This window comes from Neomonachus schauinslandi, chromosome 2, assembly GCF_002201575.2.
Source record: "Neomonachus schauinslandi chromosome 2, ASM220157v2, whole genome shotgun sequence".
Classification (NCBI taxonomy): Eukaryota; Metazoa; Chordata; class Mammalia; order Carnivora; family Phocidae; genus Neomonachus; species Neomonachus schauinslandi.
The window spans coordinates 117,319,259-117,334,422 of record NC_058404.1 but is presented as its reverse complement, the minus strand read 5'-3'; positions in this window follow the sequence as shown (position 1 = coordinate 117,334,422).

The following is a 15,164-nucleotide window of genomic DNA, read 5'->3' as shown; positions in this document are numbered from 1 at the left end:
GAGGGCACGTTCTGCATGGAGCACTGGGTGTTATACACAAACAATGGATCATGGAACACTACATCAAAAACTAATGATGTAATGTATGGTGATTAACATAACATAATAAAATTTTAAAAATAATAATAATTTATCTTTTATAGACAGCACCCACCTAGAAAATCCAACTGCTGCAGGTGCGGGAGAAAAAGTGCATTCATACCTATTTCATAATGTCTCTTTAATGAGAGGGGATATTTAAATTCTAAAAATAGACAACCGATTCAAGCAGGAATGAAACAGCACATCTTGGGTAGTTGTTCGTGTTTCAGCTGAGCTTGGCTTTGGGTGGGGAGGGGGGAATGAATGCTTCTTTCTGCTTGAGAAATACTTTTTCACAGCCCAAGAAGAGGAGCTTGTGAAGGGTAAATACTACTTTAATGTTAAAACAAGGAACTTTCATTTGGATCCCATGTCTTGCTTCTGGTACTCTATACTCCTCAAAATCAATGAAGGAAGAGAAGGCTATGTCACAAAAAAAGTTAGTCAACAGCCACATGTCTTTTATATAAACTCAAAGACAATATCCAAATAATTTAGTCATTCTGTTAGCTAGTTTTTCAAATAGCCCTCTACATATAGTAAACATCTATAGGAAGCTCAGACGAGACCGCAGAGATGGAAGGCAGGATGAGAGTGTTGACCAGGTTGGCAGAACTTGATCACAGTAACATCAGCTGCTGGGGTAGCTCCTTTTCATAGTGGCCACTTTGGTTGAGAAAGAAATTTTCAGAGACATCACATGATAATGTTTCTGTGAGCTTCCTTCTCTGATGACAAGTGCAGGAAAATACGATTTCAAAGATTAAGTGGATGAGATTTTATGGCCATTGCCTATCAGCAGTATTATTTCCCAGGCTCCACATTTATTGAACTATGTGCCAGGCACTGTTCTAGGTATTTCACATACATTATCTCATTTGATCCTTAGCAAGTCAAGTTTCAGTTATAGAGAAGCCTATCCTTTTCTCTTTGCTCCCATACCTTGTTACACTCCAGGAAGGGGTTGACCTTCATATGACAAGATTCTAATCCACCAGGTCACAATTGACTAGACCAGAGGTGGATACCCGACATCAGGTAAACTGTGCCAATCACATTCATACTGGTAAGAATTTGTAGTTGTATATAGTAACCAGGTTGGTCTCTATTGAATGTTAGAACCAATAAATGTTCTACTGGAGAGGCCATGTTGGATCCATTTTCAAGTCTTCGGGGATAATGAAGAATGATACAAAGACCATTTGGCCTTCATTTACTCAGAAGTCACATTGGTACCAGACTGTGTTTCAGTTACCAGATTCATTTGCTTATGAGGCCCACTATACTTCCTGCCCTTGGGGATTCATAAGACACCCGTATCCTTACAATTATTGCTCCTTTCTTCTTAAATCACGTTGAGTAGATTTCATTCAATACAACACAGTGGTCTCAAAGAGAGTATTCTTACCTCCACTGTACTGATGAGGAAAGAGACTCAGAGAGTTTAAGCATGTTGCCCAAGATCATGCAGATAGTAACAAGTAGAATTCAAGCCCAAGTCTATATGACTCCTAAGTCTGGGCTTTTCACCACTAGGTTAATTTAGATCTCAAAATTTCAGCATACATTGAGGACTGCTAAAGCCGTCTGAATCTACTAAACTAGAGCCTTTGTGATTTTCAGAAGTTACTGCTGTGGCTTCTTGAAGTTTAATATGCAAAACAAATGTTCATTGGAAACAGACAGGCATAGAGCGTCCATATTTTTATCTACATCATTACGTCGAGGGAAGTGAAACTTCCTGCTTTCTAGCTGAGTTGGCCTTCTTTCAAGGACTCCAATTCTAATTGCTTTTGCAGAACATGTATACCTCCAGTAAGTTAGACCCATCTCCTCCCATGAAAAAATTTCATTTTCTTCTGGTCAATTTTCTATGCACAGTTTATCATCACTAGACCGTCCTTACTGTTTATCTTCATGGACTGTTTCCCTGAAGAAATTGACATATATTTTTTTTTTTCTCTTTGTAACTAGCTGTGAACTCAGTTACTCATACAACTTCTGAACAGCCCAGCTTTAGATTTAGCTATTAGCCCTCCTTTATGGAGAAAGAAAGCTCACTTAAGTGATCCTATTACCCCTTCTGAGCTCTCTTGGCTCTCATCCTAGGATGTGAGGCCTCACCAATCTATCACCCCATATAACTGCTTGGCTCACAAGAATCTGGACTTGGGCCACTCTGATTCAGTGATTATGTGCATGGTTTAGGTTAAGATGTTTTTATTGTAGTTCAAGCAAAAAACCATCACTTGCTGTAAATCCATCAACTCTGGTTACTTTAAATTTGTTACACTCATAATACTACAACATCAATGAGAATTTTAAAAAATTATCCAGGTTCCCACCACTTTAATAAATCACCTTCCTCAGTGAGTCTACATTCTTTTGTGTCCTGTTTGTGTAAATGTATACTTTTTACCCACTTTTAACCATAACAGATGCTACTTTGTATTTACCTTCCCTTCACCAAACTTGTCAGGAAGAACTTTCCTATAGTGCTAATTTTTGAAATTATCATTTGAGAGACCACATCCACCAATGTTAGATGTGAAACTCTGTGTGTTTCCTGTTACTTCTTTAAACAATTCTAAATCTGGTAACTACTTAGCCTTTTAGCTGACAAGCTCATCGTCGGCCCCCTTACCGTGAGCATCGACCAGCATTGGCCATGTGCAAAGGTCAAACTAGCAACAGGGGAGGTAATCCCAGGATCTTATCAGTTAATCATTTGCCTGGTAGGGGGTAAACCTGGGTCTATCACTTCCTTGGCAGTAATCTTGGCAGAAGATTTTGAGAGTTTTCTTCATAATTAATTTAGGGTCTAGGCCTGGAGAAATGTAAATCTGGGCAAAAAACCCCACAAAACCCTACTATTTATCCTAAAACACACACACACAAACACACAATCAAACCTTATCAAACACAAATACATGGAACCACACAACAAAAAAAGGGGGCATGGGGAGTAGGAAGTATCCTATGTTTCTTCATGTGTATATGAGGACTGTCACTCAGCTTTACTTTTGTGAGGGATTACTTCTACTTGTAAAACTGACCTTTTGTTATTGAGCAGGTATATCTCTTTCAGATAGTTGGATGATTCACACAGGTTTGAGGACACTGGGGAGAAGAGCAGGGACTGTGGTGGGGTTTTTTTGATGGTTGCAAGGAAGCGATAACATTTACAGCTGACACCAGAGACCTGATAGGGACCTATTAACGGTATTGAACATGTTTTCCTTTGCTTTTGACCCTATGTATAGTTATGATGTCAGATTAGATTTATAGCAGCTTCAAGTTGTATTAAATGATATTTTGCTTTCTGTAATACTGTTATAAAATAAAGTGTGTTTATTCTCTAAAAAAAAAAGGGCTTTTTTCCCATTCAATCTCAGTGTTTAAAAAGCTAGACAATTTGCTACTTTGTTACTTGGTTGCTGTGAGCTACAATGTACTCAATTCACCTGTTCAGCCTATCTCTGATCAGTTCCATTCTCCTGGGTCCTACTTAGTTCTGACCAGGGCCACTCCCTTCCCGAAAGGTCTCCATTCTAGTCTTCTGGGAGCAGCCTGAAATACCCCACTTCCCCTGCCTTTTGTAGTGGCCACCATGATGTTCCCCCCAGCTGTTTCTGAGCTGGTTCCTAAGCTCAAGACTAAGTGACTCAGCCCACATCAGTAAACTCGTCATTAAAAGATCAAACTATTTGAGCCATAAACAATGTAGATTAAATGCAGTCAATCCCTTTACCCAACAATTCTAAATTAAATACAGACACACTGAACATATATGCTATGAAGACATAAAGGAGGAAACACTGTTTGCCAAGTTCCAAAAAGTTTTAAAAAGAGATTTCATTACAGGTAATCTGCTGAAGATGGTAGGTATCTTTAAAGTTACCAGTGGTAATGCCAAAAAAACTAATTTTAATTAAAAGCTTTAATTAAAATTAAAAAATAAGTTCAGGGGGCTTTCCTTCAACCTCATTCTCACTGGCCACTCCTGCCTTTGGGTGGCTAGCCACCTTGTCCCTCCAGCTTGGCCTCAATTCCCATGCCCCACCCCCACCCCCCGCCACCCAAATTGGCTTAATTTTGCACTCATTCTCATTCTCACTGCACCTTCTCGTTCCCCTTCCTGGTACTTCCTATTCCTTCAGGGAGTTCATTCACTTCAAATACCTGCAATTATCACCTACACATGGCTTCTTAGTATTAGCTGGAGTCGCAAGTAATAACAACCTAACTTGAACAAGCATAACAATTTAAAAGGTATTTACCTAAGGGATCCTAGACAAGAATGAAGTTGAACCTTAGGAACACCTCGGATCAGGGACTCAAAACATGTAGCCTTTCTTACCTATTCTGTTTTCTTTTTTGGTATGTCTGTTTCATTTACTTTTGTGCAGTCTGAATTTATATCTGTTTTGATACAGAGAACAGGAAGCCTGGACTGTAATGTCTTGGTCTCAATTCCAAATCTTTAAGAAAAGATATTGATTGGCTCAGCTTGGGGGTAGGTCTTAAATAAATCCATTTTGACTGCGGGTACCATCATGGGAAAGGGTCAGGTGCTCACCTTGAATGGAGCAACTATGACTGAGCGGTCATAAGAACACGGTATCTCTAATTGTCACCTCCAGACTGAACACATAAAGAATTGCTGGGTATTGTCACATGCTAACACTTCAAATTTCACAAGCCTGAAACTGACCTCATCATTTCTCACCCAAATCATATGCCACCCTCACCCCCACTTTACTCTGCATCAATGAACAGCCCTGGCCAAAGCCTTGAATCATCCTGTCTCATCTCTTTCTCTTTCCGCTGTGATGCAGACATCTGTTTACATAATAGTAACAGCTAATGTTTAGTGGGCATTTACTGTGTACCACTAAATGGCATAAACATTATTGCACTTAATCAAAAGAAACCCACAAGGTAGATACTATTGATCAAGCCATTTTACAGTTAAAAGAGAATGAGGCTCAAAAAAATAAACAACTTGCCCAAGATCACACAGCTACAAAGTAACAGTGCTAATAAGCGAATTTAAATTAGTTTGATTTCAGAACCAAAGATTTTAACAATCATGCCATACTATCTTATTGCTCTGACACATGCTTGTTCCTTAATATTTCTGATGTCTCCTATCCTACAAATTCCTCTCCAATCACCTTATGCATCTACCAGAAGAGCCTTGGCACTGTCATTCCCCTACAGCCACTAAGAATTCTGAAACTGCCCTGGGAACCTGGAGTTAAGTGTGACACCCAGACCCTCAGCAGTCACAGTGTTATGTTTCTTGACACTTGTGTGTTAAAATCTCTAATAGTTGTTTAAAGTTCGGGTTTTTTTTTTTTTTTTAAAGCAGTTAAATGTATTAGCTTGTTCTATCTTCCCTTAAAACAATTCATTCCTCTGTATCTTCTGTTTTTCATTACTCACCAGGCACCTTACAAAAATCTCAAAGCGTAAAATTCTTTAGTTGCACATTATTGATTGCTGGCCTATGGTACAGACTTCACCTTTTCCTTGACTGGATGTCCCTCACTTTCAGACTCCTATTACTATTTCTAGGAAAATCTTTTCCCATAATGAGCCTTAATTTTATAGAATAATACTTTTTTTTTGGAAATTCAACTCAGGTAAACCTCATGAATTCTCTGCCAGAGTCCATTTTCCCCAGGAACATGGAATATTGGCCTCCTGTCACACACAACGTTCTGCTGGCCGGTGTTGAATTTCTGCTGGTTACAGCTAGTGGTTGTGGTAAGCAGACTTTAAGGGTGCCCAATGATCCTTGCCTCCTAGTATCTACTCCTTTGTTTAGTCCCCTCTCTCACGTGTAGGCTGAACCAGTGACTTGCTTCTAACCAAAAGGATATGGCATGGTGATGTGATGTCACTTCCATGATTAGGTTACAAAAGATGGTGATGGCCATCTTGCTGGGGCACTATTTCATTCCTGGCTGGCCCATGGAAGAAGCAAGCTGCCATGTTGGAGAGGCCTCCATGGCAGGTTACTAAGGGTGGCCTCTAGCCAGTAGCCGGCAAGAAACTGAATCCTCCTAACAAACATGTGAGCATAGAAGAAAATCCTTCCACAGTCAAGGCTTAAGATGACCTGAGCTAGAGGACCCAGTTAAGCCTTTCTTGTGTTTCTGACCCAAAGAAACTGTGACCCACAGAAACAGTGAGATGAGTTATAGCCTGTCAAATGCTACGAGAGTTTATTATGCAGAAACAGATTAATAAAGTAACAAAATTAAAAAAAATCAGTTTTTTAATAACCGTTTTAACTTTTATGTTTGTTAGACAATAGGGCTATTTATGTTCATTCTTTTAGAGTGTTTCCAATTGATGGCTCTCAGTATACTGTGCTAGAAACAGAGAAGGAGGCCAATGCAAATCTGAGCCTGTGTTTCCCTTGTTATACTCCACTATTTGGGAAATCGGAGCAAGCACACTCCCAACATAATCATGGGACACCTCAGTCTAAAGGTAACCTGATGATTGTTCTCTCATGGAAGTCTTTCAATATGACTTCAACGAATGGTCACTCGGCTAACATTCTTTCTACACCATTTTTTTTTTAAGATTTTATTTATTTATTTATTTGAGGGGGGGGAAGACATGAGTGGGGAGAGGGAGGGTAGAGGGAAAGGGAGAAGCAGACTCCCCATTGAGCAGGGAGCCCAACATGGGGCTCGATCCCAGGACTCTGAGATCATGACCTGAGCTGAAAGCAGACCCTAAACCGACTGAGCCACCCAGGTGCCCCTTTCTACACCAAATTTTTGATGTAATATTCTTTTGCCTAAATCCTACACAATGGTGATTTAAATTTCAATATGGAAAAATAGACCATATTAGTTCAAAGGTCTTGAATAAATGAGAATAGCAGGGAAAATTCTCTAAGCTCTGAAATGACTCCAACATCAATCCCAGAGTTAGTGCAAATCAGGCTGCCAAATAATCCAATTATCGGTTGTAGTGAAGAAATTAAAATTACCAAACCCTTCTTATGATGTTGTCACAACATTGGTGTTAATGACCATGTTTTCTGTGATAGTAAAGAGCAAAAAGGGCACCCCCCCCAAACTGACAATAACATTAGTTCCTTATATGTGAAGTTACTGTACTCCTCATGAATTACAGGAAGATAATTGTTTTTGTGAACTATTTTCTTGGGAGCAGAATTTTTACACTGATTCTGTCATCAAAGGTTTATGTCCAGTGATGGGTATTAAAGAGGGCATGTACTGAATGGAGCACTGGGTGTTATACGCAAACAATGAATCATGGAACACTACATCAAAAACTAATGATGTAATGTATGGTGACTAACATTTAACATAATAATAAAAAAATGTAAAAAAAAAGTAATGGCTATTCATAATAAAAATTTTTTAGAAAAAGAATCCATATCTCTCCCTTTAGAAATAACCCCAATTAAATTTTTGTTGCATTAAAAAAAATTTATATCCCACTAAAGCAATAGCCAAATTTCCGTTTGTGGAGAAAATAAACAAGGATTCATTGTTTCTCCCTTTTCTTCCCCCCAAGAGGCACCACCTTACATCATACATATGGGTACACACACCAAGATGGTCAAATATATGTTGTAATAGTATATGTTATAATAATGTTCGCCAGTGGAGGAAAGGGGGATAAGAAGCCAAATGCCATTTGCATGTAAAAAGTATCTCCTTTCTCCAAGAAATTTGTACTAATCTAAATTGAAATTGCATTCTAAGCTGGACACTCTCATGTGCATGTTTGTATCGGCAAGGAATTGTTTGTCACAGTCCTCCCAAGTATCCAACCCTGAGGCCAGCCCTTAACATTCCTCACATAATATGTTTCTGGTAATACATTGCAAAGAGCTTTCATGGGATGGACAATTGGTTAGAAAGGATGAATCTGTGCCACAGAGTAGTTGGCCAACATCAATTCCAGCCCCCCCCGCCACCTGTTTCGTCTGAAATTCTGTTTTAAATCTTCCATTCGCTGCACATTGGAAAAAAGCAGTAAGGAGTGGCAAACCTAATTTGTTGCACTTTTTGTTTTACACCATGGGAAAACATCCACCCAAACAGATGTTAGTATAAGGGCAGCATTTTTGATAGCCTGGCTGGTTTATGTCCCTGCCGTTTGCTTCAAGTACTGACACATCATGAAGAACTTAAGATTGGCCCATAGCTTCATGGCCCAGTGTAAATGTGAAGGGGGAAGAGCCATAGATTTGCATTTAGCTCTTTCCTGTTCCCAGCATGGGATACTGGGAGCCAAAGACTAGACACATGCCACCAAAGATGAGCAAAAAGCTTATTGTCAGACTCACACACAAAGATCAAACATAATTTTGCAGGAAAAAGTGGCTGTAAATCACTCACAAGTACTATTTTCCAATTTTCAATAAAACTTGCGCTGTGCTGAAACTCAAATTAGGGTTTGAGAGCCTACCAGGAAGTTCTTATGACAAAAAAGAAATCTCCATATAAAGATTACTGCAGACATTTCAAATAACTTTTGGTGGGGAAGAAATTTACAGCCCAAAATGGCAAAATGTTGCATATCTTCATTTCCACAGTCATAACAACACATTAAAAAAAAAAAAAGATTTATTTATTTTAGAAAGAGAGAGCGAGAGCGAGCATGAACAGGGAGAGGGGCGGAAGGAGAGGGAGGGAGAGAGAATCCTCAAGCAGATTCCCTACTTAGTGCAGAGCTTGACTCGGGGCTCAATCCCAGGACCCTGAGATCATGACCTGAGCCAAAATCAAGAGTTGGACGCTCAACCGACTGAGGCACCCAGGCGCCCCAACACAATTATTTTTAAACACATCCTCACAAAGGGGCAAATGATTACCTCTCTACTTTAAAGGTGGCAAAGTCCAACAAAACCAAAACCAAAACTAAAACCCTAGGCTTGGATTCAGAAAATCTACTTTCTGGTCAGTCTCCCCTACTCGCTTGCTAGATAGCTTTCGGCAACCAACCTCTCTGGACTCTACTCGCCTCATCTTACACGCAAGATTCTTTCCAGTTCAAAACATTCTATATTCTAAATCCTCCTTTAGATTCAGAAAAGCAACTAATAGCCTACAGCGATTGTGCTTTTGGCAGACTGCTGAATTACATAAAATTTATTTGTAAGTGGTTAAGTATATTCCAGAGGCAATACTACTACCAAAGAAAATTACATTTGTAGTACTTGTTTTGAGGGGCAGAAGGATAGAGGCTTGGGATGGGTATTGGTAAAAATCAAATTATGGTTTAAGAGCCTACCAAGAACGGGGGGGAAATCGGAGGGGGAAACAAACCATGAGAGACGATGGACTCTGAGAAACAAACTGAGGGTTCTAGAGGGGAGGGGGTGGGGGGATGGGTTAGCCTTGTGATGGGTATTAAAGAGGACACGTATTGAATGGAGCACTGGGTGTTATGCACAAACAATGAATCATGGAACACTACATCAAAAACTAATGATGCAATGTATGGTGATTAACATAATAAAAAAATTTTAAAAAAAAGAACCTACCAAGAACTTCTAAAGTCTTCAAGAATAAATAAGCAATTTTAAATTGCTATAAAAAACTAAAGGAGAAATCAGAGGAGCAGCATTTGATATTGTAGAAAGAAATGGGAAAACTAAACTTTCTGTGAGAAAATCATTCTCTGAAATACAGTTTAGAGTAAGTGGAATTTTGAGTGCAATATATGCTCTTTAAAACTATTTTTTCACGAGAGTTCCTCAGCTAAACTATTTATATGAGATCCACATGGATTGCATTTTTCTAATTTCTCACTATATATTTTTCTCATTTGTTCTATCACTCTCTCAAGATTATTTAGCTCTTCTAGCACTGAACTACTCACAGTATTTCTAACTTGAAAACCAAAAATGTGTTATTTCTACTTTCAAATTTGGGAGATCATGTTTCAAACATGGAAGTTATTATCAATAATTACACTAAAACTCATGTAGGAAGGCACTGTGGAACAAGAAGTTTAGCCTTTGGGACCTGAGCCTATTTTTAAGTGTTTCATGTTTATTTTTGTCCCATACTCCACAAAAAGAGCAGCAGTAAACATGTGATGATCAGCCTTAGTACTTTCACAGTTAAGGTATTGTTTTTGTGTAAGTTAAACTTTTCTTCCTGAGTATTAGAGAAATCTTACGGAAAAATTCTCAAAATGCCTTAAATACTAATAAGAGATAAGATCCTTTTCAAAATTCTCAAAATGCCTTGAATACTAATAAGAGATAAGATCCTTATCTTTCTGGATACCACTTACTCACTTGGGAGGAGAAAAAAAAAAAAACAGGTAACACTAGTCATTGTTTCAGAAAGGACACAATATTCTAGGCTGCATTAAAAAGGTATGTGGAATGCATAAAATAAATGATCAGTTTTTTTCTTTTTTCTTTTTTTACACTGGGCAGATGTCTACTATATATTCATTTGGGGGCCCCACAGGGGAAATAAAAGATAATAAAATAATTTGGAAAGGATTTCAAGAAAATTCTCAACAAAGAGTACAATCTTAGGAACTAAGAATTACACAACTTGGAAAAAAAATTTAATACTTAACTTGATACCTGAGATTTATGAGGAGTTCTAAGAATACAGTGATCAGGTCTATATATATTAAAAATAAAACAAGCTAAATTAAAAGTACTGTTATATTAGATATGTTAAATTTCCTCTTTTGGAGATCCCTAAAAGGAATAGATTCTTTTTTTTTTTTTAGATTTTATTTGACAGAGACACAGCAAGAGAGGGAACACAAGCAGGGGGAGCGGGAGAGGGAGAAGCAGGCTTTCCGCCGAGCAGGGAGCCCGATGTGGGGCTCTATCCCAGGACCCTGGGATTATGACCATGTGGGGCTCTATCCCAGGACCCTGGGATTATGACTGAGTCGAAGGCAGATGCTTAATGACTGAGCCACCCAGGCTATAGATTAGATTCTTATATTTCAAAGATATTATTACATGGGCTTTTAGAAAACAGCAGAGGTAGCCCTCAAAATGCTTTCGTTGCAGTAATAAACACTGACAGCAGATGCTAAAGGCCTGTGATTTCCGGGCATCCACTCAACCTCTGAATTTACTTAGTGTGGTAAGTGTAATGGAAAGAATATCTGTCTTCCTCACAGGATGCTGTATCAATATAGTACAACAAACGTGAATTGTTAATGTGTAAAACAAAAACGCCTAAGTCGTCATTATCCAATCTCTGCTCTAAGTTTATAATCCAGTAATAGAGACCATCCGAACAATTTTAGTAGAAGCCAGAATGACCCAAATCCTGGGAAGGAGGAATAAAGCCATCGTGCCATTCTCCCCTCAGAGAGGAGAAAATGGTTGATTTCAACAGGAGGGCTGGGGAAGGAAGGGTTCACAGAAACGGCAGCGTTTGAGTTGCGCTGCAAGGATGAGAGCTCCAGGTTGTAAGTGGTTAAGTATATTCCAGAGGCAATACTGGATATTGGAGGAGCATCGGGATACAGTGGAAAGGACGTCATCACGATGGAGTCAGTAGCCTGAGCTCTAGTCCACTTCTGCCTGCCCCGGCCCCGGAAGCTCCCAGGCGTCTCCAGCACAGAGGGGGCCCTGAGCACGTGCCTTTGCCCGCCTTGCTGGTGGTTTAGGCAGGAAGGAGCAGTGAAGTGTACGTGCTGATTTAACTGTGGACTCAGCTGTTTTTGTCCACCTGTGCACAGAAAGGCTCCTCATGTAGGAGATTCTGGCCGGAATCCTAGTGTGTATGTTCTACTTGCCAATGGGAAGGACGCTTGCCGAAGGATGGTAATCCCTGATCTTGCCGACTGCCAAGTTCTCCTAGCTGGAAGACTATAGATGCACTTCTGCCATCCAGTTTTACCTGCTTTGATTGGAGAAGTCTCATTGTTTGCTACTTTTTCATGACTTTTTTTTTTAATTGTACTGGTTCTACCAGATTTTGTTCATTTTAGAGTGTGAGTCTTAAAAATTTATCTTACTTTTCATGTTTAACTTTTGACAGACATCAGGAAGCAGTAACGTAATATAGTCCTTTGTTAGTCCTGCTTGCAACAAGGAAAATTAGCATATTTTGCCCCTGCTTCCCCAGTTAGCTCAGCATAAATACTTTCAGGATCCAGGTTTAGATGTTTTTATTTGAATGTGGGCTTATGTCTTTAAATTTGGATGCAGTTTTCAGGATTCAATTTTTGCCCCTGAGACTAAGGATATCATCATATACACTGATAAAAACATTCAGATCCAGTAGATAAATAGGTAAAGAAAACAAACAACATTTGTAAGACACTATTACTAGTCAAGATGTAGGAAGAAATTTAAACCTATCACAAATAACAACAACAAAATACCCTGTCACAGGAAGGGTGGGAATAAAGAAACTAGAAATCTCATGTTGCTGGTACCAATATAATATGGAACAGCCCTTATGAAGATCTTTTTGGTCCTGAAGTGTTCTTATTCTATGAGTACATCTTATGGAACTTATACTAAGAAAATGGCCTCAAAGAAAATGTTTTCCAGTGTACTGGATTACTGTAGAAACCTCCTCAGTGAACTTCCTGTTTTTATCCTGGCTCTACACTGCCCCCAACCCCTCACTTCCAGCACAGTCCATTTTCAACACAGCAAGCAGTGACCCACTCTTCTGCTTAGGACCCTTCATGGCTCCTGATTTTATCAGGGTGTGAGGCCAAGTCCTTACATGGGCCTATAAGGCCCTATTTGCTCTCTCTCCGTAACCTGTGGGACCTCATCTCTGCAACTCTGGCTGTTCCTCCTGCCAGTCAGCCATACTCCTGCTTCAGGGCCTTTGTTCTTGGTGTTCCCTCTGCCTCAGTGCTCTTCTTCCCCCAGACACCCACGTGAGCCCACTCCTGCTTCTCAGCAACCCTCTGCCCAGCTGTCGTCTTCACAGGGAGGCCTGTCCTCACCTACTCCATTTAAAATTTCAATTCACACTCCTACCCCTGGACCCAGGCTGGATTGCCCATGTTCACCTTACCCTGTTCTTGTTCTTCCATATACAATATAAATTACCTACGATGTTCATGATCTGTCTTCCCCACGCAAATGCAAGGTCAAGGGCAGGGACTTTTGTGTGTCTTGCACTGACATAGCCGAAGAACTTGGAATAGTACCTGGCACATATATAGGTAGTCAATAAATAATTGCTGAATTTTAAAACAGCAAAAAAGAGGAAGCATTTCTAAAAACAGAGGGTTGGCTAAATAAAATCACTGTAACCAGATGCATTCAGGACTGATGTAATTAAAGCCCTCTAATCTTTCGGCAGGCTTCAACCCTTTGCAACGAGGTACTCAGAAAGGGGAAAGAGTCCTTGATGTGTTGGGTGTTCCTACTAGAGAAGGGACGCACTGAAGCTTTCCTCTCGGGGTGCGCCAGGATACCTTGAGTCGTGGCATTCAGGGTATGACTGATAGATGCATTGTTGGTCCTGCCACAGAGAGCTCAATTTTGACCGAAGCCAAGAGCAGCTTATGCCTTCCCTCCTGGCTGCAGTGGGCTCCTGGCTCCCTTTGAGTTGGGAGATAATATGAGAAGTGGAGTTTGTTCTCACAGGTCATCCAAATAGGGTAACGTCAGGTCAACGGCAGAAGCCCTGACCCGCAGCCAGCCTCACACATTTTACAAAGCTCTCGTCTTGTCGCCGCGCGGTCTCCGCTCCTGTCAGAGCGCAGCCAGCCGTCTCACTGCTGCGACTTCTCTGCGGCTGTCCCATCAGAAGCAGAAGCTTCTGTCACTGGGCCTTCGGAAGACAGGTGCCGGGTGTGGTGCTGGCGGGGTGGCCGATTCCTGTGGGCTCAGGCACTTTATCCAACCAGTTTGATTGATAACTTAGAAATCAAGTTATTCCCATCAGGTGTAAATTTTTCTGATTTGAAACCAAAAATACATTTAATATTTAACACTAAACTTAGTATTAACTTTATTCCCTTTAGTTTTTTTTGCTTTTTTGTTTTTTTTCCTCCCAGGAGGCAATGATAACCTTCTGTGCACAGGCCCACTACAAAGGCAGACATCTAGTTTTCTTTCTCCTCTTCTTAGGGGAACAGTCTCAAACAGAACATCAACTGAGAAATCCCCAGTATGATCTATCTCTCGATTATCTAAACCAATGGGTTTAAAATTTGAATATATAAGACTCATGGGGATGAGGGGAAAACATGTTTGGGGCCCCCTCCCCCCAAATTCTGAGTTAACAGATTTTTAGGGAAAGCTGGAAAGATTTTTAAGAAGCATTCTAAGTGATTCTGAAGCTGGTGTTTCAAAGACCCCCCACAGGCGAACCCTGATACACACCTTGGACAGAATGTACAAGGAGGATGAAAAAAGACACTACCCAGAATTTATAGATGTAATCCACTCTATAATAAGATAGTAATAATAAGTAATAAAGATAAATGAGCAGTCACAAGACGTATCTTTATCTATGACAATATTCCCTCTTCTGGGAATAAATCATCAAATGCTGCTCTTAATGAGTATACACACTGCTAAACATACATATAGTCCTTGATGGAGAAATGGGTTTTATGAAATTCAATGCACTGCTTCTGCACAATGGGGTGAAATTAAATGTCCCATGTATGAAATGATTCTGTCTGTATGTGAAAAATAAAACCTCAGAAAAATTTCAGATACTTATAATAACAGCAAGTTTGAGAAAAATGAATCAACAGTCTACCTCTGATTTTTCACATCCCCGGTTACTGCTCTAGTAAGTGTTACCTAAACCCATCCACGGGTCACTTTTGGTTTCCTAATTTGTCGGAGGCAATTTTAACAATGATTTACTCCACTTTTTCCAGGAGTTTTCCTTTATAACTATATAGTATAAAACTTACTAATTGTTCCATGGGAAAGGGCTGGCAAAGATCAGATCAGCTAGTCTGGAAGACACTATGAAACAATCATGAAACAGCCATTCAATTAAATGTAACTGTCACCATTATAATGATGGCCATGTAGCAATGTAGAAAAACGCCTATAAGAGAAAAATTAAAATTCAAAATTATATATTTATTAAGAT